Genomic DNA, 25,129 nt, shown 5'->3' on the forward strand with positions numbered 1-25,129 from the left:
TCTGTTTGTTCTCCAGATCTAAGAGTCTCTTATGTTTCTGCCCCCCTCCCTGATTTTATATTATTCTTGCTTCCCTTCCCTTATGTTCATTTGTATTGTATCTTAAAGTCCTCACGTGAGTGAAGTCATATGATATTTGTCTTTCTCTGACTGACTAATTTTGCTTAGAATAATACCCTCTAGTTCCATCCATGTAGCTGCAAATGGCAAGATTTCATTCTTTTTGATTGCCAAGTAATACTCCATTGTATATATGTACACCACATCTTCTTTATCCATTCATCCATCAATGGACATTTGGGCTGTTTCCATACTTTGGCTATTGTTGATAGTACTGCTATAAACATTGGGGTGCATGTGCCCCTTCGAAAGAGCATACCTGTATCCCTTGGATAAATACCTGGTAGTGCATTTGCTGGGTCATAGGTTAGTTCTATTTTTAATTTTTTGAGGAACCTCCAGACTGTCTTCCAGAGTGGCTGCACCAGTTTGCATTCCCACCAGAGTGCAAAAGAGATCCTCTTTCTCTGCATCCTCGCCAACATCTGTTGTTGCCTGAGTTGTTAATGTTAGCCATTCTGACAGGTGTGAGGTGATATCTCGTGGTTTTGGTTTGTATTTTCCTGATTATGAGTGATGTTGAGCATTTTTGCATGTGTCGGTTGGCCATCTGGATGTCTTCTTTGGAGAAGTGTCTATTCATGTCTTTTGCCCATTTCTTCACTGGATTATTTATTTTTTGTGTGTTGAGTTTGATAAGTTCTTTATAGATTTTGGATACTAACCCTTTATCTGATATGTCATTTGCAAATATCTTCTCCCATTCCGTCAGTTGCCTTTTAGTTTTGCTGATTGTTCCCTTCGCTATGCAGCAGCTTTTTATTTCGATGAGGTCCCAATATTTCATTTTTGCTTTTGTTTCCCTTGCCTCTGGAGACGTGTTGAGTAAGAAGTTGCTGCAGCCAAGGTCAAAGAGGCTTTTGCCTGCTTTCGCCTCAAGGATTTTGATGGCTTCCTGTCTTACATTTAGGTCTGTCATCCATTTTGAGTTAATTTTTGTGTATGGTGTAAGAAAGTGGTCCAGGTTCATTCTTCTGCATGTATGATCTAGAAATTTGTAATTGAACTTGAATATTTAGAATACTTTAGTGAAAAGTAAACTATTCTTGGAGACAATAGTTTAGTGGAAATGGCATGATTCCTTTTCTTGCTATGTGATAGTAACTGCATTCAAACATTTTTAAAACTGTAGATGTGTCTTAATTAAATCATAAAATTAAATATGATCTATGGACTTTAAATCATTTCTCTCTTGTTTACATTATAGCTCAATATCTACTTGTTTCATGTTTGGTTTTTCCATTTAGTTATTGATATTCTGCAATTCTCCAAAGTATGCAAATTTAAAATTGTGATATTTTTGTCTAACTGCACTTCCTCATTTCCACACCAGGCAAGGTGTTCTTAGCCCTATCTTGAACTTTGTGGAGGCTGCATCTATTGCTGTTTATCTTTGCTTCTTCTGCTGCATTTAGCATCAAATTTTGTGTATAGTAGGTTCTCAATAAATATAATTGAATGAGGGGAATTTAAATGCTTAATTTCATAAATTAGGTTTTTGAGCTGGGAATATTATTCATATCTTCACTGTTGGTTTTGTTAGTAACTATGTTAAAGTGTTGCTTAGCACATACTATTCTTTCTTCCACCTATATAACCAATATTTTATTTAGTGCATACTTCTTATGAGCTGGGAACTGTCCTAGATTCTGAGAATAGTGGTAAGCAAAAAAGAAAAAAAAGGCACAGTCATTGCTGTGAGGAACTTAGTAACCTGGTGGGGAAAGTAGATATCGTAAGTTGTAATCATAGGAGAAGATAATTTTTGAGCATTTATGCTGTGCTAGGGACCGTACTAAGTACTTTGTGTACATTATTTTGTTTTACTCTTAAAACAAACATATTAGCCCCATCCATTTATTTAACAAATAATTTCTGATAATACATTTTGTGCTAGGCACTATTTTCTATAGTGTTATAGGAGAAAATGAAGCATAAAGGAGGATGACGGTAAGGAAAAGTGTTCCTTTTTTCTTTTTAATAGAGGAATTGGGGAAGGTGTCTCTGAAGAGGTCATATACTATAGAAGCAAGAGTGACTTGAGTATATTTGGATGCAGAGCATTCCAAAAAAAAAAAAAAAAAAAGGAATGAAGTGGAAATGAGCTTGCTCAAGAAACTGAGAGAAGCAAGAGAATCTCCAGTGGTATCACTGGAGAGCAGGGTTTTGGATTATGGGGTGGAGAGAGTGGAGAGGTATAAGGTATATACAAGGGGTATAAGCAAAAACCAGATAATGTAGGACTTACTAGATAATAAGAAGAATTTTGGATTTTATTCTAAATATGCTAGGAAGCCCTTAAAGAATTTTGACCTGGGGAGTATTATGATTACATCTACATTTTCAAAAGCCATTTCTAGATATCCTGAGCTCTTCTTTCCAATATACCACATATGCCCTAGCTTGTTCAGACTTAGTTTCTTCACCTCATTATTTTTTCTTTTCTCCTCATTTGCATTAAACTGAAGAGATACATAAACATTTCTTTACACTGCAAAGGAGTCACTGATTTCATGTGGTATTCAATTAAGCCATCTCAGAAGAAACAAAAATATTTTGTTTTGAAAAGTCTCCAGATATGAAATGAAACAATTACCTGCCACTCTGATGCCAAAGATAGATTTTGTTTTTCTATCTCAAGAGACTGTGTCAAAGATCCCTGATTTCAAATGGTATTAGTGTCATTGTTCATAAAAATAAATTGGAAATTCATTCTTGACTTGTTTAGAGAGACCAAACCCTTCCTTTTAAAGTCACCATGACTTTTTAGATTTCCTCCTGCTATGTGGCAGGAACAGTGAACCAGAAACAGTATTCTAAAGCCAGACAGAAGTGGTCAGAGGAGCTAGAGTCTTATTTTGAGAAGAATTTAAGAGAAAGTAGAAAACAAAAAATAATGACAAAGAGTTCAGAGGAAATGAAGAAGGTCTCAATTACAGGGAAGCCATAAGCGATAAGAGGGCAGAACCCAAGAGGAGAGCAAAATGAAACAGGAAGCAAGCTAAATGCTGACAGCAAGTATTGAAAAATAAATATGTAGCATAAAGAGGATATTTTCCTGAAAAGATGAAAATCAAAGCCATGAAACATTTAATAGTTGGTGATGGAAAAACTAAGGTCACGAACAAAAAGGAAAGTTTACTGACAAAATATTTCATTATAAACTGTAAGGAACTTAGTGATCAACACAGGTGAATGTATAAGGAAATCATAATAAAACAGGTCAGAATATTTGCAAGAATAAAACTGAGATTTTGAGGAGGGTTTTATTCATAAATGGAGACAGTTTCTACTAATTATTTTGATACTTCATCTGTTTTCAGTATTTGTTTCACCCTGTATTCTTCAAAGGTGAATTTTTTATCCACTTTTGCAATGTAAAATATCCTCATTTGTTTAATGTGTTCTTATCTCTTTGAATCATATAAGCTCTGATTCAATTAGGTAGATGGTGACTCCTGGGTTGCCTTCAGATTTATGGAGACATATTTATCATTTTTAAAACACATCAGATAAGGAAAGGTCTGCTCAATGAAATACAGTAATTTTTCATTTTTAGGAGAGGGAAATTTGTTTGCTATTTTATTACTGCTGTGAATCCAAATTATCTTACAGGTGTTTGAGAGATCTGTCTAGATCTGATAAGTTCTATTTGGAATAAATTGGTTCTATCCTCTTAGAGAGGAAAACTGTGCCATATGCCCTGACTGTTCACAGAAATCAGTAAACCCTGGGAATATGAACATGAAATACAATGGGCTGTTGAATTTAGAGAAAGTAGAAGTGTCCTCAAAAGCAGATACTTTTTAATAAGCAGCTGGTTAGTTATTATTTTAGACCTTTAAGCTAATCATAAAAGGAGGCTATTAGCAGGTAATAGATTGAATAAAGTACCTCATATTTGTAAAATATTTTTTGTTATTAAAGAAGGAAAATAGTCCATGGTACACCAACTTTTGTCAAATCTGTATATTACACATAAAATGCTCTTAAAAGGGTCTGAAGGCCATGAACTTTCTTTTGATTAAATGTGAAAGACTCAGGATTGCTTTCCTCTTAATTGAAAGCATACTCTTAGATCTGAAAATAAAAACTTAAAGTTGAAAAGATGTGGCTGATGAAGAAACCAAAGCTCTAGGAGGATAAAGGGCTTATCTGAAGTTTAGTTGGTGTAACTCTGGAAGGAAAACTTGTGTCTTCTGAAACATGTTCTGTTTTTTTTGTGGATTGATCCTTGATCTTTTTCTCTTTGCATTCTTACCTTAGAATTCTGAACCTACTATTATCATTGTCTCCTTGCCATGCCAATATGAAAATTAGCTTTCAGTGTTACAGAATAAGAACAATAGCGAGTGCCAGGGAAGAGATGTATAAGGAAATAAGAAAGCTCTGCAGATTGGTTGATGCTATTGAAATATTTTAAAAGAATGAAGATTGTGGTAGACATCTAGCAAAAAAAAAAAAAAAAAAAAAAAAAAAAGGTTTGTCCCTTTTCAAATAGAAAAGTATCTCCTCCTCCCCTGAAATATCTGCATGAGTAGCAATTAAAAAACAATTGGCAGGTAATTATTGGCAATATTAATAACTGAACACTTAAGAATCTTCTTTGTATTCATTTTCCAGGATTCTAAATAATCACGCATAGTAATTGACTTTTAAATCAGTCCTGTTCTCTATTTATGTGAACATTGATTTCCAGATTTTAACATTACAGTCGTCTGCCTGTGCTTCCGGGATAAAAATGTGTCATTGAAGGCTCCCTTCAGAAAGCTAAGCTAAGCCAAGCCGTCATGGCCCATCTGGGGAGGGTAAGAAAGAGGACAATTCTACAACACCCAAAGTTTCTTAAAGCCAGAACAGTAGCAGCTTGAGGGATTTTGCCCAGAGCATAGCATGTGTTCTGTGTTTAGTTTCACAGCTCATTATTGGACAGACACCCCCTGACTGTGAGCAATTTTTGTTCCTTGAGGCCTGCTGATACTGGCTATGGTTTCATCATTGATTTGTACATAATCTGCGTGTTGCATCTTTATTGGATTGCCATGATTCATTTAAAAGGAAATGTTTTTGATCCTTGCTGACTGGCTTTCATGGTGGGGTGAGGTGGGTAGGGGGTTGGTGAGCAGCCTAGAAAAGAAAACACTTTCAATGTTGCTCTTGGGTTTATGGCTGGAAGGGAGAGCAGCTAAAACACATTAGTCCTTTTGCTATTCAGAGGTTTGACCGCTTTAGCTCAGGGGCCCCCAGATTCATGATCCATTTTCTGTTTCCTGTCCAGCATCTATTTGATGCAATATGCTCCATGTCTCTTTTCATTAACTGAGATCTATATGATGTCAATTGAGAAAAACAGTAGCTGATGTTATGAAATACTTGCAGTGGCATGACAAAGATCTGTTATAAAGGCCTTTTACTTTGTTCCATTGTATACTTTACTATTGTGTTTTATGCCTGCAGCTTGGCTGTATTGAAAGAAAATATTTCAGCTGGGTCCTGCTGGGTTTTTTTAACTTGCCTTTGAAATGCTAGATAAGTGAGCTCCAGCTATGGCAAACTCCTGACATTAACAAATATGGGACAAGTAACCTCACCAACGCATGTAACTGCCATGCAAAAACTCAAGACCAAATCTACAAACAGAGCCATAAGCTGCTCCAAGGGCAAATGAGATTTGGATTAACGTTAATGTCACAGATAAAGCACCCTTTATATCCTACAGAAAGTGGGAGTTGCCATCAGGTCAGAGGACCCCTAGGACATTTGGTTCTGAAAGGAGAGAGATAACATGTGCTTAAGAGGAGGAATATGAAACTTTACTGTTAAGTGAACATGTACATGGAAATCAGAAAACAAGTATTCTTTCTCCTGTCTAGAGTACCTTAAGACCAGATAATGCCTTATCTCATAGTCCTTTGAACAGTTTGAGATGAAGTTAGTGCTCTACAGCTATCTCGCATTAATGGAAAAGATGATATGAAAACCTCACATTTTGCTATAATCTCAACAACGTGAAGCAATGGCAACCCAACAAAATTAGAAACTGGCAAATAGTTTGACGAAAATTGTAGAGCTGAAAAAAAGATCCCGGCTTTAATGAGACACACTAATTGATGGATCTCTGATTTGTGTTGCTCTTAGTGATTGTATTTTAATTACTAAATTAGTAGTGCTATAAATTGATTGTGAATGCATTATCCATGTACAATCATAACATGCATAAAGAAAATAACTACTAAAAGAATTCCACACATTAAATTTATATTACAAATACAGAAAGTTGTAAGATAGCATACTAAGCAATTATTTGTCAAACATTAACAACTGGCACCACTACTTAATAACATGAATGCACTCTGAAGGTATATAATTAATACTATTAATTTAGCCTTATTAGCATTTCTTTTTCTAATTTTTTGAGGGGTTTAGAAAGTCTTACTAAATACCAAAAAATTTTTAAGGAAAATCTGGATTTTCCTTAACATTGATAAAAATAAGTAAGTTCCTGACTAACTGAAGCCAATGGGCACTAACAAGTCAGTTTTCATGACTGCTCAACAGCTGCTTCCATATTATACAATTCATTCAATGTCCCTTCAGGGAGGTTCACTTAATCCCTTCTTAGTGCTTGATCTACAGATCACTATATTTTAAATATATGGGTCTAATATTATTGAAAACTACACAAAAACTTTAAATGTCATTTGAAGGGTTAAATTTATTGGCATCTGTTTCAAGCAATATGTCTTTAGTAAGCAGCCATTCCAAACTCTACATTATTTGTAAAACTAGTCCATGAATGAAGATTTTATAACCGTTAGTTGTCTCGTTTCTATGGAAACCAGCAGTAATTGACACTGATTGCTGAACTCAGGGAAAGTAGAATCAGAAGGTACCATTATGAAGAAGGTACCTCCATAAACTATAAAGGTAAATTAGCTGCCAGAAATAACTGTTTTACGTGAGGTTTATTATCCATGTAAAGTAACTTTCCGTACATAAAGCCCAGTTTATGTGCAATGAGGTACTAAAAGGCTACTTTCCCTTTCCCCAGAAAATGCATCTATTAAGGTGTGAGTATGTGTGTCTATTTGTATGAGAAAAATAGTACCAAACTGACAGTTTTTAAAAATTGCAGATACGTAATAGTCTACTATATCACTGAGTCCAGGGGTACAGCATCAATGTGGCTGCTCTTCTGCGATACCTTTGAAACTGGCTTGAGGTTGGGTATAAAATGGGATACTCTTCTGAGTTCACTGGCAGTAATAGGCTCAAGTGTAGAAAACCTTTATTTATACTCCTTGTCTGTGAGCATGGTGGGAAAACAACAACAAAAACCAAAATACAAAAAAAAAAAAAATAACAAACTGAAATCACCAGAAAATAAGCATCCAGCCATTTCATTTAAGGTCAAGCACATCAAAATTTAAACAATCTTTATAAATAATTTATTTTAGTTTTCTTAATAGGGAAGGCATTAAAGGGACAGAACTAGGAATTTTTATAAATTATATTTTGTCAACTTTGTAGAAAATTCATTATTATTATGATTTTCCTTTTAATTATTTATGACATTGTTATAACACACATGATTTCTGAACACTAGACTATATTTGACAATAGGCACTTGTATTTTTAGGGTTCTCAGAGTTCTGTGATAGAAAATTCTACATGGACAACTGATAAAACTCATGGCTGTTAGGGAGGGTTCATTAGCTATACTCTAGTTGTCCATGGGTAGCCTCCTGGCTGTCCATAAATACCTAAGACCATATGCAGTTTTTTGTATATATACATTTGTCTAGAATGAGAGTGAACAAGCTTCAGCAATTCCTCAAGACTCTTGTAACCAGTAAGTAAAAACACACAGCAACTGTTTTTTAAGGCTTGTTCATGAAACCAAGAGAGTCCTTAAGATTCTTGGGGGGGGGAAGATCCAAAGTTCAAAACCATTTATATAATAATGCTAAGACATTATTTGCCTTTCATGGTGGCATGGTGTTAAGTAGACAGTGAGTAAAATGGCTCCTTAGTACAAAATCAAACTATATACATAAATAATATTATTGTCAGCATATTTTTCACTGCCATGCATTCACAGTTAGAGAAAAAAAACATTTCAACTTGCAAATGTGCAGCATAAAAATTAATTTCACTGTATTTTGACCATTGACTGTGTGTCTTTTTAATATTCTGCATGCTAAAGTGGGAAGTATGTGTAAAACACTTGTGCTGCATATAGAAATATGATGATTGTTTCAAAGAAGGACACTTGTACAGTTATTGAGGAAGATGCCTCCCCCTATAAAGCACCATTTTTATTCTAAAGAATGAATGACAGACTACGGTTATTTAGAGTTAGGTATTTGACACACACTTTCCGAAAAGTGAATTAAATGATCCTGTTACAGGAAAACAACTGATGATATATATTGCCAATAATAAATGTGAGCATTCAAAAGGAAACAATTTTGAGGACCGTGTATTTGCCATAATGAGCTTGCCAATATGTGAAAACTTCTCTGATGACATTGGTAGTGATTTTAATGAATGTGAATTTTTGATATGGTGTAATGAAATGTGTCAACATTTGGAAGATCTGTATGACTCAGGGAACCAATAGCTTCTAAGTGACAAATAATTGATGTAAAGAATCATTTATGCACTTCATCAAAGAAGACAAAGATGTTAAGTAAGCATATGAAAAGATGCTTATGTCATATGTCATTGGAGAATTGCAAATTAAAGCAATGAGATACCTCTACACACATATTATGTTGATGAAAGTCCAAGACACTGATACCACCAAATGCTGGCAAGGATGGGAGCAACAGGAACTCTCATTCATATCTATGAGAATGGTGCAGCCACTTTGGAAGACAGTTCAGCAGTTCCTTACAAAACTAAACCGTGTTTAGTTTCCCTTTGATCTAGCAATGATTCTCCTTGGTATTTACTCAAAAAAGCTGAAACTTTATGTTCACAAAAAGGCTGTATATGGATATTTACAGCAGCTTTATTACTATTTGCCAAAACTTGGAGGCAACTAAGATGTCTTTCAGTAGGTGAATGGATAAATAAACCGTGGTCCATCTAGGCAATGGAATACTATTTAGCGCTAAAAAGAAATGAGCCTTCAAGACACAAAAAGACATGGAGGAACTTAAATGCACATTACTAAGTGAAAGAATTCAATCTGAAAGGTTACATACCATATGGTTGCCACTTTATAGCATTCTGGAAAAGGAAAAACTATGGAGACATTACAAAGATCAGTGGTTATACAGGTTATAGGGAAGGGAGGGATGAATAGGCAGAGCACAGAGGATTTTTAGGACAATAAAACTATTTTCTATAACACCATAATGGTAGATACGTGTCACTGTGCATTCGTCAAAATGTAGAATGGTGAACTCCAAGAATAAACCTTAATGTAAATGATGGATCTTGGGTGATGATGATGTGACAATGTGGGTACATTGATTGTAACACATACCACTCTGTGCAACATGTTGACAGTGGGGGACATGATGCTTGTATAGGGGCAGGAGGTACAGTTGATTTGAACAATGTATGGGTTAGGGGTGCTGAAGCTCTGAGCACTTGAAAATCTGTGTATAACTTTTGACTCTTCCAAAACTTAACTACTCCCACTGTTGATGAAATGCTTTACTGATAACATAAAATCTCTACTGACACATATTTTGTATGATTTATGTATCATATACTGTATTCTTACAATAAAGTAAGCTAGAAAAAAGAAACTATTATTAAGAAAATCATCAGGAAGAGAAAATAAATTTCTAGTACTCTACTGTATTTATTGAAAAAATCCATGTATAAATGGACCTGGGCAGTTCAAACCCATGTTGTTCAAGGGTCAACTGTATATGGGAACTCGGTACTTTCTGCTTAATTGTGCTGTGAGCCTAAAACTGCTCTAAAAAATAAAGTCTATTAAAAATCACTTGTGGGTAAATTTTTCATACAAAATGACATAATAAAAATTTCCACACAGATGATAAAGAATTTTAATGGAACAGGGTACAAAAAAAATTCATTGATATGGTTACAGAGTCCACATAACAATGAATCTTTAGGATACTACCACTTTCTGAGTTTTGCCATAGTACTAAGAAAGAACATCCACAATTATGTGAAAAATCTATTAAAATACTTCTCCCTTTTCCAACTACAAATCCTTGTGAGGTCTGATTTTCTTCATTTACTTCAACCAAAATAACATACTGTAACAGATTAAATGTAAATGCAGATGTGAGAATCCAGCTATCTTCAGTTAGGAAACACATTAAATTTGAAAAAAAGATAAAACAATGTCATTCTTTTCATTATTGTTTTAAAAAGTATAGTTATTTTTCTTAAAACTATCATTTGTTTTACATGTAAAATGTTTTTTATCATTTAAAATTAATGCATAATTTTTTAAAATGTCTCAGTTTTAATTTTTAATATGGTAAATATCAATGGACAGAATCCACATAAACCAAAGCTCTTTGGACTCCTCAATAATTATTAAGAGTGTAGAAGTGTCCTGAGACCAAAACATTTGGGCAATCCTGAACTGCAGTAAAACAATGCCTTGTATGCTTGTTATAATTGTGTATTTTATTCACTGTACTTCATGTATTTAAATTTCTTGTTTCTAAGTCACTTCAATGACTGAATTTCTAGAAATTTAACAATTAGTATTAGTTTAATTAATTTAGTTATGCTGACTAATGTTTTATGCACTTCTTTCCCAAGTTGCCTGAAATAAGAGCTCCCAAATTATATGGCTGTTTATTCTGCTAATTTGTTTTGTCAAGAAAACACATGTTATTCTTTTTCTAATTATGAAATTTAAGGGTTAGTGCTTTTGGAAAAATAAAACTTTTATCTTTATTTTTCTGGGAGAACAATGTATCTTCCACTTAGCATATAGGGACTCTATGCATATTATGAAGATAAATAAGCATTAATGTAAATTCAATTGACTGGTTTATATTGTAGAGCAAAATATATAAGGAGACAAAATTCTCCAGTTTATACAAAATGAACACAAAATCCAAACAAGTGACTAAAATGTCAGTCAACAGTCAGTATTAATATGTGTGCCTTGGCCAAAAGTAAGAACTATTTTTAGACAAAATACATCATACACTCTACAAAATCATAACAAAAGACGTTGTACATTTTTTCTAGCCAGTTTGATTTAATTTAATCATTTCATATTTAAAGGAAAAATAAGTATAATGTAAAGACTATCCACTTAAGATTTTCAATAATTCTCTGAATCTTGTCATTGTTGATGAACTACAAAAGCACATGACACCCAGGTGAAAGTTTGAGTTCATTTTCCTTCCTCAGAGATCCTAGATGTCTGATGTCTTTTTTTTTTTTTCTTTTTTTTTTCTTTATGATTGTGACACCACATGAGCTGTGCCTATTAGGTCATATTTTTAATGAAACTGACTTTCAGTTCAAAAGGCATTCAACTTTATCGAGTAATCAATCAAATCACTCCATGTGGTCATTTAAGGTTAGTGCAGAGTATCTTTCTATTCATGGCTTTTCTGATTTCATTTTAGCTTAGAGAAAAAGTTACTCCAGTATGTTATTTTTCTTTTAGGTAAACTTTCCTATCAACATATTCCTAAATAAGTTACTGATTAGTATTCAAAAAAAGCATAATAGACTGTGATAGAATGGACCTTAAATTTCTCCTAACACCCATATTTTACTGATAATGAAACTAATGACACATGATCTGTTTGCCATTTTATTACAGACACTGATTATTAGCTTTGTTGTGGAAAATATTCAACATTCATTGAAAAATATTATTGGTGAAGGGAAATTTTAGTTTTAATTTTAATTTTTGTTTTTACATTTATTATTGAGAGACAGAGAGAGACACAGCACAGGTGGGGGAGGGGTAGAGAGAGAAGGAGACACAGAATCCGAAGCAGGCTGTAGGTTCTGAGTTGTCAGCACAGGGCCCGACACGGGGCTCGAACCCACGAACCGTGAGTTCGTGACCTGAGCCGAAGTCGGACGCTTAACTGACTGAGCCATCCAGGTGCCCCAAGTTTTAATTAATTAACAAGTCATGGACATAAACCAAGCTTATCAAACTGTAGGGGAGCCACTGTGCATGGCTTGGTCTTCAAATACAGACAGATAAGGCATAGGGGGCACTGCAACTGATGAATTAAAATGCTGCTTGGTAATGGAGAGAAGCATTTTAAGTAAGACTCTAAGTAGGAATAGCTTTTTCACACTAAAAGAGCTTTAAACCCAACAGGCCAACCACTTAGCAAGCGCCATAGCAGGTATTAAAAGTTGAATGCTCCAGACCAAAGCATCCTTTAGGACCAGAGATGCAGAGAGACAGAGCATTGCACTGTGATACAGCACTGCATGGGAAGAACTACCATCTTAACAGATTAGGAGGTAGCAGAATCTTCTTGGAAGGCAAGCCTTAGTATTCAGTAACCATTCTTAAGTCAAGTGCATAAGCAATAAATAATTAAGAGTTCTGAAGTGAAAAGTGGGCATCCTTACATAGCCCAGCCTAGTGGGACCACATTAGTATTGGAGTCACAGAAGATTTAAGAGGGCTATTCTAGAGACTACTGCCTGAGCCATGCTTGTTAAGGGTTTCATCATCAATTCCTAAGTGAGGAGGAAATGGAACTTTAATAAGAATCTACTGTGCTTTGTCATATTCTCTGTACATAGGTATCAGAGTATATAATTCCCATTGTGAAAGCGGGTTTAGATATTATCAACTGATCATTCTGTTGTTTTTATAACAAACTCTTCTAGTCTTTTAGGTAGATATATAGGTATTTGATTGGAACAGTGGATTTGTCTGAATATTTGAATCAGGATTCTGGTACTCAGAATGGGCAAGGACAGATAGCGTCCCATCCGGACTATTCTGAATCACTGGCCCAAGTTCTCTTTATATGGACCCCTCCCAAGAGAATCTGACTTGTTCAGTGTTACCTCTGTGAAGCTCTGCTGTAGTGTTAATTATCTCAGAGTTCATTGTTTTGATAATTTCACGCTTCAGCAGAATACCATGCATTGCAAGCATGCAGAAAACAGCTTTTCAATTTGCAAAGAAATCCCTCAACAAGATTTTAGCAAAAGCTATTTGCAATAGTCCAAGAAAAAAATTCCTTTTACATAACAAAGCATTATTTCCAAGATTTAATTTTGTCATTACTTTTCGTTTTCTGTAAAGACTGCTTGATACAAAAGGTCAAGGTATCAGCAAAACATAGACAGATTTTTGCTGAATGACACAAACCTGTCAGAATGCTGAGCTTTGATGTTCCATTAAGTGATCGATGCAGATTACTGACTTTTGGCTAAATGCTACTCAACCAGATAAGGTCAATACCTGTTAGTTCATTGGTGGAATAATTAATCAATCAATACAGGATGCTTGAAGTCAGGGAGAATTATTGCTAGGCTTGTATCTCCGGCTTTGGTCACAGAAATTATTTAAAAACATCCTTGCAGCATTAACCCCCTCTGTGCAGGGTTTATTGTAACATTATGTATCCAGGGGAAGGAAAGAAAAAATTCTAGTGAGCAGCACATCTTGCAACCTTGAGCTCCCCAGAAGGAAAAGCCTCTAACAAGCTGAGTGCATCATCATTAGTTCTTCCTTTCACATCATCGCACTCTGCTTGTAAAATAATTACATGCAATTTTTCTATTTTACAGTTGGACCACATGACTCCCTGTTCTTTTTGCACAGTGACTCACCCCTCCCCCAGACTGCTTAGTTGAAGGCTGGAACTGCTCACCTTTAAACATCTCAGCCGGAGGCTTTTATGGTGGCTGGCTACGGTATTTCCTAAGAGCTAAAAAAATAATCCATCTGGTTCACAGAAAAATTCTCTCTCCTCACTATTTCCTATTTCCAATGCAACCAAAACTTTCTTCTTAGAATGCACTATGCAAGTATTTTTTTGTATTTTTCTAAGTTGTATAGTTGCAATGTCTTTGAACTGGTGAGTTTGGTACAATTCATAATACTTCTCGCTAAGGTTAATTACTTACTGGTTTTAATTACTTGTTGGCTTTTATTCTATGAGATCAAATGATCTTTTCTGTATAACTTTATAAGCTATTATTATTTTTGCAGAACTAATGACAACACATTTATCCATTTCAACAGTTATTGCATATTTAGTATGACCCAGGCATAGTATTGATCTTTGCTCTCAAGAAATCTAGACATTTAAGGTGTATTCAGGTTTTCACATCATTTCTACTTATCTTACTCCATTTAATTCTCTCATATCCCTGTGAGACAGGTAGTTGAAGGATTAGGAGAAATGTATTACTTAGCAAATGACTTAGAAACAGAACACAGAATTCCTAGATCTTCAGGAATCTAGGGTGAAACTATTGACAATTTTCACTCAAGTGATATAAACAATACCCCCAATATGATACAGCATGAGGCCTCTGCCAGCCATAAAGTCTCTTTGTGTAAAGTCACTTCCTTCATGTAAAAATACAAGTAGAGGCACCTGGGTACCTCAGTCAGTTAAGTGTCCAACTCTTGATTTTGGCTCAGGTCATGATTCACACACGGTTCATGAGATCGAGCCCTGGGTCAGGCTCTGCCCTGACCTGATTAGGATTCTCTCTCTCCCCCTCTCTCTCTGCCCCTCCTCTGCTCGCACTCTCTCAAAATAAATAAATAAACATTAAACACACACACACACACACACACACACGCACACACACACGTAGTAGAGGGGAAAAAAAGAGAAAAATTAAGTTAAAAATATTATTACACATCAGAGGGGTGCCTGGGTGGCTCAGTCGGTTAAGCCTCTGACTTCAGCTCCAGTCATGATTTCACATTGGTGAGTTCAAGCCCTGAGTCAGGCTCTCTGCTGTCAGCTGTCAACACAGAGCCTGCTTCAGGTCCTGTCTCTTCTCTCTCTGCCCCTCCCCCCACTCTCAAAAATAAATAAACATTAAAAAATATTATTACACATCTGAAACAATCTCATTCAGCTGAGCTCTGCCAAGACAAGCTCTGAACACCTCTACCTGTACTCTCATCTACTTCCCCACACCTCAGATCACCCACATCATAGCAATCACAAGCAGAGTCAAAATGAGATGACAAGGTCAGCTGCACAGTTGAGGTAGGAATGAGAATTGAGTTTCTCAAAGCCACCAGTTGGCTAGTAAGAGAAATGACATGAGGATATGCCTGGCCCACGGTTGGGGCATGGTGCTGGCACACTAATGGGTGCACTAGGAAACAGGTGTGTATTCTCTTCTCAAGAGGGTTCGTGTGGGGTTATAAAGCAGTGGAGCAGGACTCCTCTGTGAGGTGTGCAATTTCCACCTCCATGCTTTCCTGCCCACGTGCTTTCAAACAGCATAGAATGTGACTATTGTGTGAATTGTGAACACTGAGATGTGGTACTTAATACAGTGCATAATCCAAAAACACTCATAGTTTAGGTTGTGTTGCCCCAAAAGCTGATTTTGCAATTTTTGTTACTCTTATCATTCTTAGATGGAGTCCATGGCCTGTCCCCTTGAATCAGGGTGTTTTCTGTGTCAACTAAATGTTGCAGATGTAACTCTGTATACATTTCTGGTCCCAAATATTAAAACATGGGCAGCTTCCAACAGCTGAGCCTCAGAGCACTCTCCCTGTGAACCCTACGGTGTCAGGTAAGAAGCATGAATACCCTGAGATCTCATGCTGGAGAGACCAAAAGTTGGCATTTTCATTGGTAGTCCCAGCTAAGTCCAGCCTTTCAGCCATCCCTGCCAATTCATCAAGTATGCAAGTGGAACCATCTCAGATAACACAGACCAACCAATCCACCAGCTGACTACCAACTGGGCTCAGTCAAAACAGAAGAATCACCCAACAGGGTCCAGCTTGAATTTCTGATCAACAAAACTGTGAGCAAAACCAAGTGGTTGTTATTTTAAGCCAGTATGTTTTGAGGTAATTTGTTACACGATGATAGGTAACTCAAACAGGTGATGATCAAAGCAAGTACTGATAGGGGCACAGGGAAGTGGGACAGGAGAAGGAAGGAAGACAATATATAGAATCCATTAATCAACAGGTTCTGTGGGTAACTGACCTTCAGTCCCCCAAGTGGAATTCAGCTCAGGGTTGAGGGCTGTTGCTGGGGCTGGGTTGGAATTCTTGCTCATTCTGCTTGCAGGCTTAATGTGTTCCTGAGCGCAGAGAAAGTCTTCAGACAGGGTCCAGCGTGTGCAGTTAAGAAGCTGAGGGTATACACATAAAGGTGAGTACCAAGGGAGAAGGGTAGGAGTGACAGAATCTGCTACAACATGTAGGGTCTTTGAAAGCAGTTTTAGGGAGAATACACCATTGTTGCTTCTTGAGAATTTTTTTGTGCCACACATACAAGTGACTGCAGTATTCTGCTTTTATTTCATACTCTCAGGGACTTAATTACTTAAGGCCCAACTCAAATGGCATCTATCCTTAGATGCCCTCTTTGACCTACTCTAAGTAAAATTAGTCCTTCCTGCATCTGATACTCCATGACATGCTTCTAAAATTCAGGTCAATAACACTGAGGGTCTTATCATGTTTTGTCATAATTTAGTAGCAGTCCCCTCGATTTCTAAAATTCAGATCAATAGCACTGAGGGTCTTATCATGTTTTGTCATAATTTAGTGTCAGTCCCTTGATTTCCTGACCCCCTTCAGTGTATCTAAATTCCAGTAAGGAAACAGACTGATGGGGCAAGTTTTATGGGTCTTTTTCATTTACCATATTGGGACCTAATGGGAGGCTTGAGAGGTGACACACAGAAGATGCTCAAGCCTTGCTTATTGTATTATTGAAGTAAATGTTTCACTTGCCTTTTGCCTTTTCAAAACTACTTACATCTCATTAAAAATAAAGCAGAAAATTCCCTATATATTCTAATTTAAACATATTTTCAACAAAAATCTACTGCATCAAGTGAGTCATATTTATTTGACAGATATATTCTGGGGAAGTAGACACATAGCAACAACGGTAAAAACAAATATCCTCCAAGATTCTTGGTGGTCTGCCAGTTCTCCTGAGGTCTTTGGTGATATAATAATGACCAAGGGATTGTAGGGACAGGGAAAATGTGGCCTCTGCTTAGGGAGTTATTTTTGGCTTATCTCTTAAAGATTTTGAATCATTACACCAGATAATATATGCAGCAAGAAAGTGTTATTTGAAAGACAATTGGTGTATTCACCAAGAGTTTCCAAATCCCTATAAAAAATCTCAACAATAGCCAAATTGTGGAAAAAGCCTAAATGTCCATCAACTGATGAATGGATAAAGAAATTGTGGTTTATATACACAATGGAGTACTATGTGGCAATGAGAAAGAATGAAATATAGCCCTTTGTAGCAATGTGGATGGAACTGGAGAGTGTGATGCTAAGTGAAATAAGCCATACAGAGAAAGACAGATACCATATGCTTTCACTCTTATGTGGATCCTGAGAAACTTAACAGAAACCCATGAGGGAGGGGAGGGGGAAAAAAAAAACCAAAGAGGTTAGAGTGGGAGAGAGCCAAAGCAAAAGAGACTCTTAAAAACTGAGAACAAACTGAGGGTTGATGGGGGGTGGGAGGGAGGGGGGGTAGGTGATGGGTATTGAAGAGGGCATCTTTTGGGATGAGCATTGGGTGTTGTCTGGAAACCAATTTGGCAATAAATTTCACATATTAAAAAAATCCCATAAGGTAAACATATTGGTATATAAATAAGGCCATTTTGTTTGGGTAGTTCTTGCAACACAGACTATAAAGTCATACAAGCCAAGGATAAGGCCTTAGCTCTTCACTAATTTGTGATTAGAATACCACAAGTATCTTTTGCATTTGTCTTTTTTCACTTAACATCTTTTGGTTTTCACTCATATTGTAGTATATATGAGTATCCAATTCCTTTTTATTGCTGTATAGTATCTCATTGTGTAAGTATGTCATATATTTTTATATGAATTCACAAGATGATGGACATTTGTTTCCATTTTGAGGCTACTGTGAATAAAATTATGATCATTTACATACAATGTTTGGGTTAATATGAGTTTTCATTTCTCTTGGGTTCAATTCCCACCTAGGAATTGAATTGTTGGGTTGTATGGTAGGTTTATATTTAACTTAGTAAGAAACTGTCAAACTGCTTTGCAAAATGGCTGTGTCATTTTACATTTCTATAATCAATGCACGATGATTCCAGTTTTATGCATCCTTGACATTAGTCTCTTTTAATTATCACCCTTTTAGTGGGTGTGAAGTGTATGTCACTGTGGTTTAAGTATGCATTTTCCTAACGGATAATGTTATTGAGCACTAGTTTCATGTTCTTAATTAGTTATTCTTTGGTAATGTATCTGTTTATGCCTTACTCATCTTTTGAGTTGTCTGTCACCTTATTACAGAGTTCTTTACATGTTCTAAATATAAAGCATTCTTCAGATATAAGATTTGAAATATTTTCTCCTAGTCTGTGGATTATCTTTTCATTTTTTTCATGGTGTCTTTGAAGCACTAAAGATTTTAATCACACTGTTTTAAGAAATTGTTTTATAAGTCAATCTTTACTACTAATATCCTTTTTTAAAAATGTTTATCTATTTGGGGCGCCTGGGTGGCTCAGTCGGTTAAGTGGTCGACTTCGGCTCAGGTCATGATCTCGCAGTCTGTGGGTGCGAGCCCCGCGTCGGGCTCTGTGCTGACAGCTCAGAGCCTGGAGCCTGTTTCAGATTCTGTGTCTCCCTCTCTCTGACCCTCCCCCGTTCATGCTCTGTCTCTCTCTGTCTCAAAAATAAATAAACGTTAAAAAAATTAAAAAAAATGTTTATCTATTTATTTTGAGAGAGGGAGAGAGTGCATATGAGTGTGAGAGAAGCAGAGAGAGAGGAGAGAGAATCCCAAGCAGGCTCTGTGCTGTCAATGTAGAACCTGACATGGGGCTTGAACTCCTGAACTGTGAGATCATGACCTGGGCTGAAATCAAGAGTTGGACGCTTAACCAACTGAGCCACCCAGGTGCCCCCCTCCTAATATCTCAGCAGAAAGCTGAGCACATGTATAGATACGTCCACCTACTTGCACAATGCTCCTTAAGAATTATTGAGAAACTGCATGGGCTAAGCACTGGTCTAAGTTCTTTGAATGGATTAATCCTTGTAGGAAATCTATGGTACAGGTATAATCAAAACTTAAGTTCAGCATAGTAAGTTATTCTTAAGGTCACAGGGAGGAGGTGGCAAGACTGAGATTCTGACCCTGGAGTTCACACCCTCAATCCCCACACTGCTTTTCTCTTAATTAGTATAAGAGATTATTAAAACCAGGGTATGCAAATATGTGCTTTTCTACTTATTGGCTAATATATTTTTTTTCATATTATCACATAGTCATTGAACTCAAGATAAAAATACTCAAAATACTAAAAAAAAAAACCCTAAAAAACTTGTGAACCTGAAGTTGAATTGCTACTAAATTCAAGTGATGAGTAATCACAGGGACCTATTTGGTCACCAGGATTTCAGCTCTCAAATTATTTTTCCTTTGATGGAAATACCAATGTGAACTGTTGGTGCAAAGTCCTCTGTTTGGAGAGCAGCGATTATGGGTAAATGAACTGGCTGAATGTCTCTCAGATTCCTCATGAAGTGATTGCACCTGTTTTATAGTATGGTTATGAGAAACAAGTAACAGATGTTATTAAAAAAATGCATCATGCTTTATAAATACAGCTGTAAAATAAGATTACTAGTACCTTAGTCATAGGTAAGAGTCAATGAGATGATTTTCATAAAGGATTTTGCCTAGTGTCTGGGAACTAGTTAGGTGCTTGAAAAAGTAGCTATAATAATTTTTGCACTTTTTATGAGCCACAACTTGCTTCCAACTTTCCTGATTTGATATGCATTTATTCAAATATATTTACTTCTAGTAAATACCTTCACAAAGCTTACACACTGTCTTGTCAAATGGCCTGATTTAAATACATGAGCATTTTAGGGAAGTTTATGACGTAAAAACTTTTACACACAAAACCATCACCCTGTTCCATAGAATCGACACTTATCTAAAGGAAATACTAATATTCAGTATAACTATTTTTTTAAATATGGTCTTAGAAAAGTATATGAGAATAAAGTCAATGTTGGCTAAAGTTAGACAAAAGAAAGATTGGTACGTTTAATTTTTTTCTCTCTTTTTTTTCATTTTAGTAGCAAACAAAGCAGGATAAATAACTGATTTATTTTTACATCATTAAGAACTTACTTTTCAAAACACAGATGAAACTTCATAAATGTTCATGATACATAGAGCTTCCTTTATTTCAGTTTAGCTTTTCCAGCTTTATTAATGTATGATTGACAAATAAAAAGCAGGTATATTTAGATTACACAGCATGATTTTTAATAGGTGTACAATCTGAAGATTTAATATATGTACACATTGTGAAATGATTACCACAATCAAGTTAATTAACATTTCTATTACCTCGCATAGTTAACACTTTTTCTTTCTTTCTTTTTTTTCTTTCCTTCCTTCCTTCCTTCTTTGCTGTTAATAACACTTAATATCTACTCTCGGAAAATTTTAAGTATATTATACAGTAATATAGTATTATTAACTATAATCACCATGCTGTATATTAGATTCTCACAACTAATTCATCTTATAACTGAAAGATATAGCTTCCTATAATGACATTATTTCTTACATGTTTTTTGTTTGTTTTGTTTTGCAAACATTTCTGTGACTGTAAACCATACAGATTTAACAGACTATCAGACAAGTGTTTATAATTTCACACTGCTTTATTCTTACAGATTATACCAATTATTGGAGAAAGTTAAATTTTCCCAGGTGGCATTATATTTCACCTTTAAGATGAGCTATAATTAATCTATAAATATCTGTTTTCCTTTTTCTCTTTGCTATTTATCAAGGAAGCATAGATTTAATCAGAATTATAGGCATTATTAATGCTTATGCTTGTAATTATTAAATTAAAGCAGAAACTTAGCACTAAGTATATAATAATTTGTATTTGAAATAATAAAACTCTATGAAATGAAATGCAAATATTTAGGTAGGTATATTTTATTCAATCTATTTATAAAGACATCCTTATGTTTTAATGAAAATTCTGAATTAATAACTCTTTTAGAATAACAGTAAGATTTTAGAATATATAAACTTTCATAGTATCTCAGGACATTTTATTATCTTCATATTCCCCAATTCTCTTAAGCAGTGTTAAGACATTTCAGAAGGGCAAGTGTACTCTATTTGCTTTCATTTGAAAACAAGAAGAAACAACAACAAAATAATAAAGCCATCACTGTGAGGGATGGGGAAAAGATATTTCTAAATATTAAAAACCATATATCACAAGTCTGGTAAGGCTAGAAACAGTCCCTGTAAAGTTGCCACACTGGGAATTACATCGCACTAGATCCAGAAAGTCATGTGAGTACAGCTCACTATAACACAAGTGCTATTATAATATTATAGCGGAAAATCGACTTTCTCCTGCCCAAGGCTGTCATAAGTGCTTAAACCTTTGAACAGAGTGACAGTTTTAAACCCCTTAAGGAAACTAGAATTGATAGTAAAATAGCTGATGGCTACCTCCCCACCCTGGCCTTTGATTCTTACCTTCCTATTATGCTAACCCCTTCAGCATTACTGAAGGGAAACCCAGCATAAGCTACACAGTGTGATCAAGTGGTAGGCCTTTAGAAACTCTGTGTAGAAAGTTACAGGCTAATGTTAAGCTTTCTTTCACTCTTCCATTGGCACCAAATAGACATACTCCTAGTCCAAGCTTGGAATTTGCCCAGATAAAAAAAACCTGTAATGCTATCCAATATGACAAATGTCACCCTTATTCTGCATTCTCTTCTCTATAAAGGAAATATTTCATCCTTGATAAGAAATGTTACAGAAAATTAAAAATCTGATCATTTTATCCTTTGTTAAATGTTGGCAAAAAAAATTAAATGTTTTGATTGACACACTGTGGAGAGTTATAATGTATATATGAAACTTTCTAAAATCCTATTTTTGAATTAAGTTATATTTTAGAATTTGCATAGCTTCAATTCACTAGTATGTTAACATTGGTGTAGTTCGGCCAAATAAACTTCATATAACTGGAAATGGCCTTCTTGGCCTTCACCCAGTACTGAATGGAATTTATTTACTTAGAAGTTAGTCATTCAGATCATGTTGCACAATTGGCTATTATATCAGAAGAGGCTATACCATGTTGTTGTCTTAAGACAAGCCCCCGAATCTAAGTTGCTTAACATGGCAGGTGAGTTCTTATTCATGCAAAGTTTGCTATCAGACCAGGTGACCATCCAGAGCAGCTCATTACTCATTCTGAAGGCTCCTTTCTCTGGCTCCCCACACCCACCTTTCCCTAGATATAAAAGTGTAGTTAATCACCCTGAATCCATGGTCTTCTTAGTCGATGCATCAGAAGAGTCAGCAGGGTGATCTTGCCTCTGCTTTTCTATGCTTTAGCTTGGAATTCACGTCACTTCCACCCACAGCCTATTGCCCAGACCTAGTCTAGTTACCTTGTTTAACTGCAAGTTGGTTGAGAAATGCCTGTAAAGGCAGGAGAACTGGATAGAGTACTGAATTGACAACAGGGATGAAAGAAGTGTCCTCAAAGAGGGTGCAAAAGAAACTATCCTTCCAAGATCCAGAGTCATTCTCAAAGTTAGTCAAGAAAAAAAAAAAAAGAAAGAAAGACTTAAACAGTTTTCCCTGAGAGCTAGCAACAGTCCGTAGGACCCTAGTCACAAACAGAGCGCAACCCCCATTTCTGTCTGGCAATAATTTTGTACCGCCAACCTCACAGTTAAGCTCCCTGGGGAGGCAAGAACCGGCAAATTGCATGCCCCAGGCAGGCACAAAGCCAAGGTCTCAGACGCAAAATAAGGCAAATAAGAAGGCAACAGCTGTCTCTAAGAAATTACTGATAACAAATGGGCACCTGAAAGCCAAATTCACAAGAGTCTGGATTTGGAGAGGAAGGGACAACATGAAATTTTTATCTTATAAATCCCCTACTGGCTGCCACCCATTGTTGACTCCCCATATAACCACACTGGAACATTTCTAGGACCCCAGAACCTTTTTGGGACTTTTTTTTTTTTTTTTTAATTTTTTTTTTAACGTTTATTTATTTTTGGGACAGAGAGAGACAGAGCATGAACGGGGGAGGGGCAGAGAGAGAGGGAGACACAGAATCGGAAGCAGGCTCCAGGCTCTGAGCCATCAGCCCAGAGCCCGACGCGGGGCTCGAACTCACAAACTGCGAGATCGTGACCTGAGCTGAAGTCGGACACTTTAACCGACTGAGCCACCCAGGCGCCCCAAGGACTTTTAATAAACCCCTGCAACCTTACTGAAACCCCAGAACCTTTCTGGGAACTATGTATATAGGTATGGTATCATATCATATCATATCATATATCATATCATATCATATCATATCATATCATATCATATCATATCATATCCATAATATAAAGTTTGCTTATACCGGAGAGCAGCACGCAAGAGCGAAGCCCAAATCCGAGCGACTTACCCATAGCCCTGGGGAAGGACGAGAGGAGCGTGAACACGAAGGATTCAGCAGGTGCCTTGCCTGTGCGTCTGATTGCTTCACAGGTCAAGAAGTCAGCTTTAGAATCCATTAGTCACCAAAAACTGTTAACAGAGGATTTAAAAAAATATATAATTTAGGTGGTACAAACAAAGTTTGTTTACCACTTCATGAAGCAGGCAGTCTCCTGTGGAGAACCGCAAAATGGGGCAGAAGGTAGACAACTCTTATAGGGTAAAGAATACAAAAACGGTGAAGAGATGCATGGAAACTGAAACTATCTGATTGGCTGGAGCCTGAGAACCACCTTGTGCGGGTGAGAAGGCCCAGCGTTGGCTTGGTGTTCGGGGATTGGCTAACTGAATAGACCGCATTTCTGGTCAAGTGGAGCATTTACAGGGGCGCGAAGTCACGTAGGTTTCTGTTTCTGACGTGACACCCGTCAGGAGCGGCTCCAACTTGGGTTTAGAAAGTTACTTTAACAGACGCGTCCATAAACGGGTGCAACCCACATTTCTGTCCGGCCACATCAAGCTGCAAATGGGGTGCAACCCACCTTTCTGTCCGCTGTATTTTTGTGTCCCCGCAGACAGCAGGGCTGCCTGAATTTGCAAAAACGACAACAGAGTGCTTCGGGCTGCAGAAAGGCAAGCCGGAGTCTCAGAGACAAATGGAGACAAACAAGAAGGCATTATGTGTTGGAAGGAGAGAAAAGGATAGATGACCAATAAAGGACAACGAGACATTTTACCTTCCTTTCTCAACCAGGCACTACAGTAATCCGGGGGAACTGACTCAGGTAAGAATTCTCGCCCTCCGCTGGCTTCCGCCAGATTTCCCAGAATCCTGTTTGAAGGGTCCTGAGTGAGTGGGTTTAAAGTGGAGAGTGTAGTGCTGGTATCTACCAGAATTTGGCGACGTTTTAAAATTAATTTTAATTTTGGCTTTCCCTGGACTGTTGAAGGGAATACTGCCTAGCAGTTAAACAGGGAATCCCTGGGAGTCTCCTTAATCTGGTAGGGGCCCTCCTTTGAGGGTAGAAATGGGACCATTACAGTTGGTGTGAAGATTTTGTACAAAACCGTCAAGGATTATCTTCTCCGACGCACACGGTGTTGGTTGATTGCAAAGGAGATGTCAGTTTCTGGGTCAGTGTTTTGATGATCTATCTCTGGGAGGGTGCAATGGGGGCGGCCCAGGTGTTTTAGGCTTCTGACCTTGGAGATGGTGCATTGTAAGGCCGCTAACTTGGTGGACTTTTGTTTATTGTCCTGTGGCCTCTTCAGAGTGGAAAGGCAATTCAAATAGAGAATTAATA

At 36.6% G+C, this 25,129-nt stretch overlaps 1 long non-coding RNA gene across 1 annotated transcript; it reads right to left on the minus strand.

The window, feature by feature from the left end:
• Nucleotides 1–16,277: 16,277 nt before the first annotated feature.
• On the minus strand, nt 16,278–24,564 carry LOC122201790. The gene is made up of 3 exons (XR_006194336.1): nt 24,119–24,564; nt 23,794–23,915; nt 16,278–16,419 (listed from the first exon to the last, which is right to left on the minus strand). It is a non-coding gene; the product is annotated as an uncharacterized LOC122201790 (long non-coding RNA).
• Nucleotides 24,565–25,129: the final 565 nt, after the last annotated feature.

This window comes from Panthera leo, chromosome A1 (assembly GCF_018350215.1).
Source record: "Panthera leo isolate Ple1 chromosome A1, P.leo_Ple1_pat1.1, whole genome shotgun sequence".
In the NCBI taxonomy this organism is placed as follows: Eukaryota; Metazoa; Chordata; class Mammalia; order Carnivora; family Felidae; genus Panthera; species Panthera leo.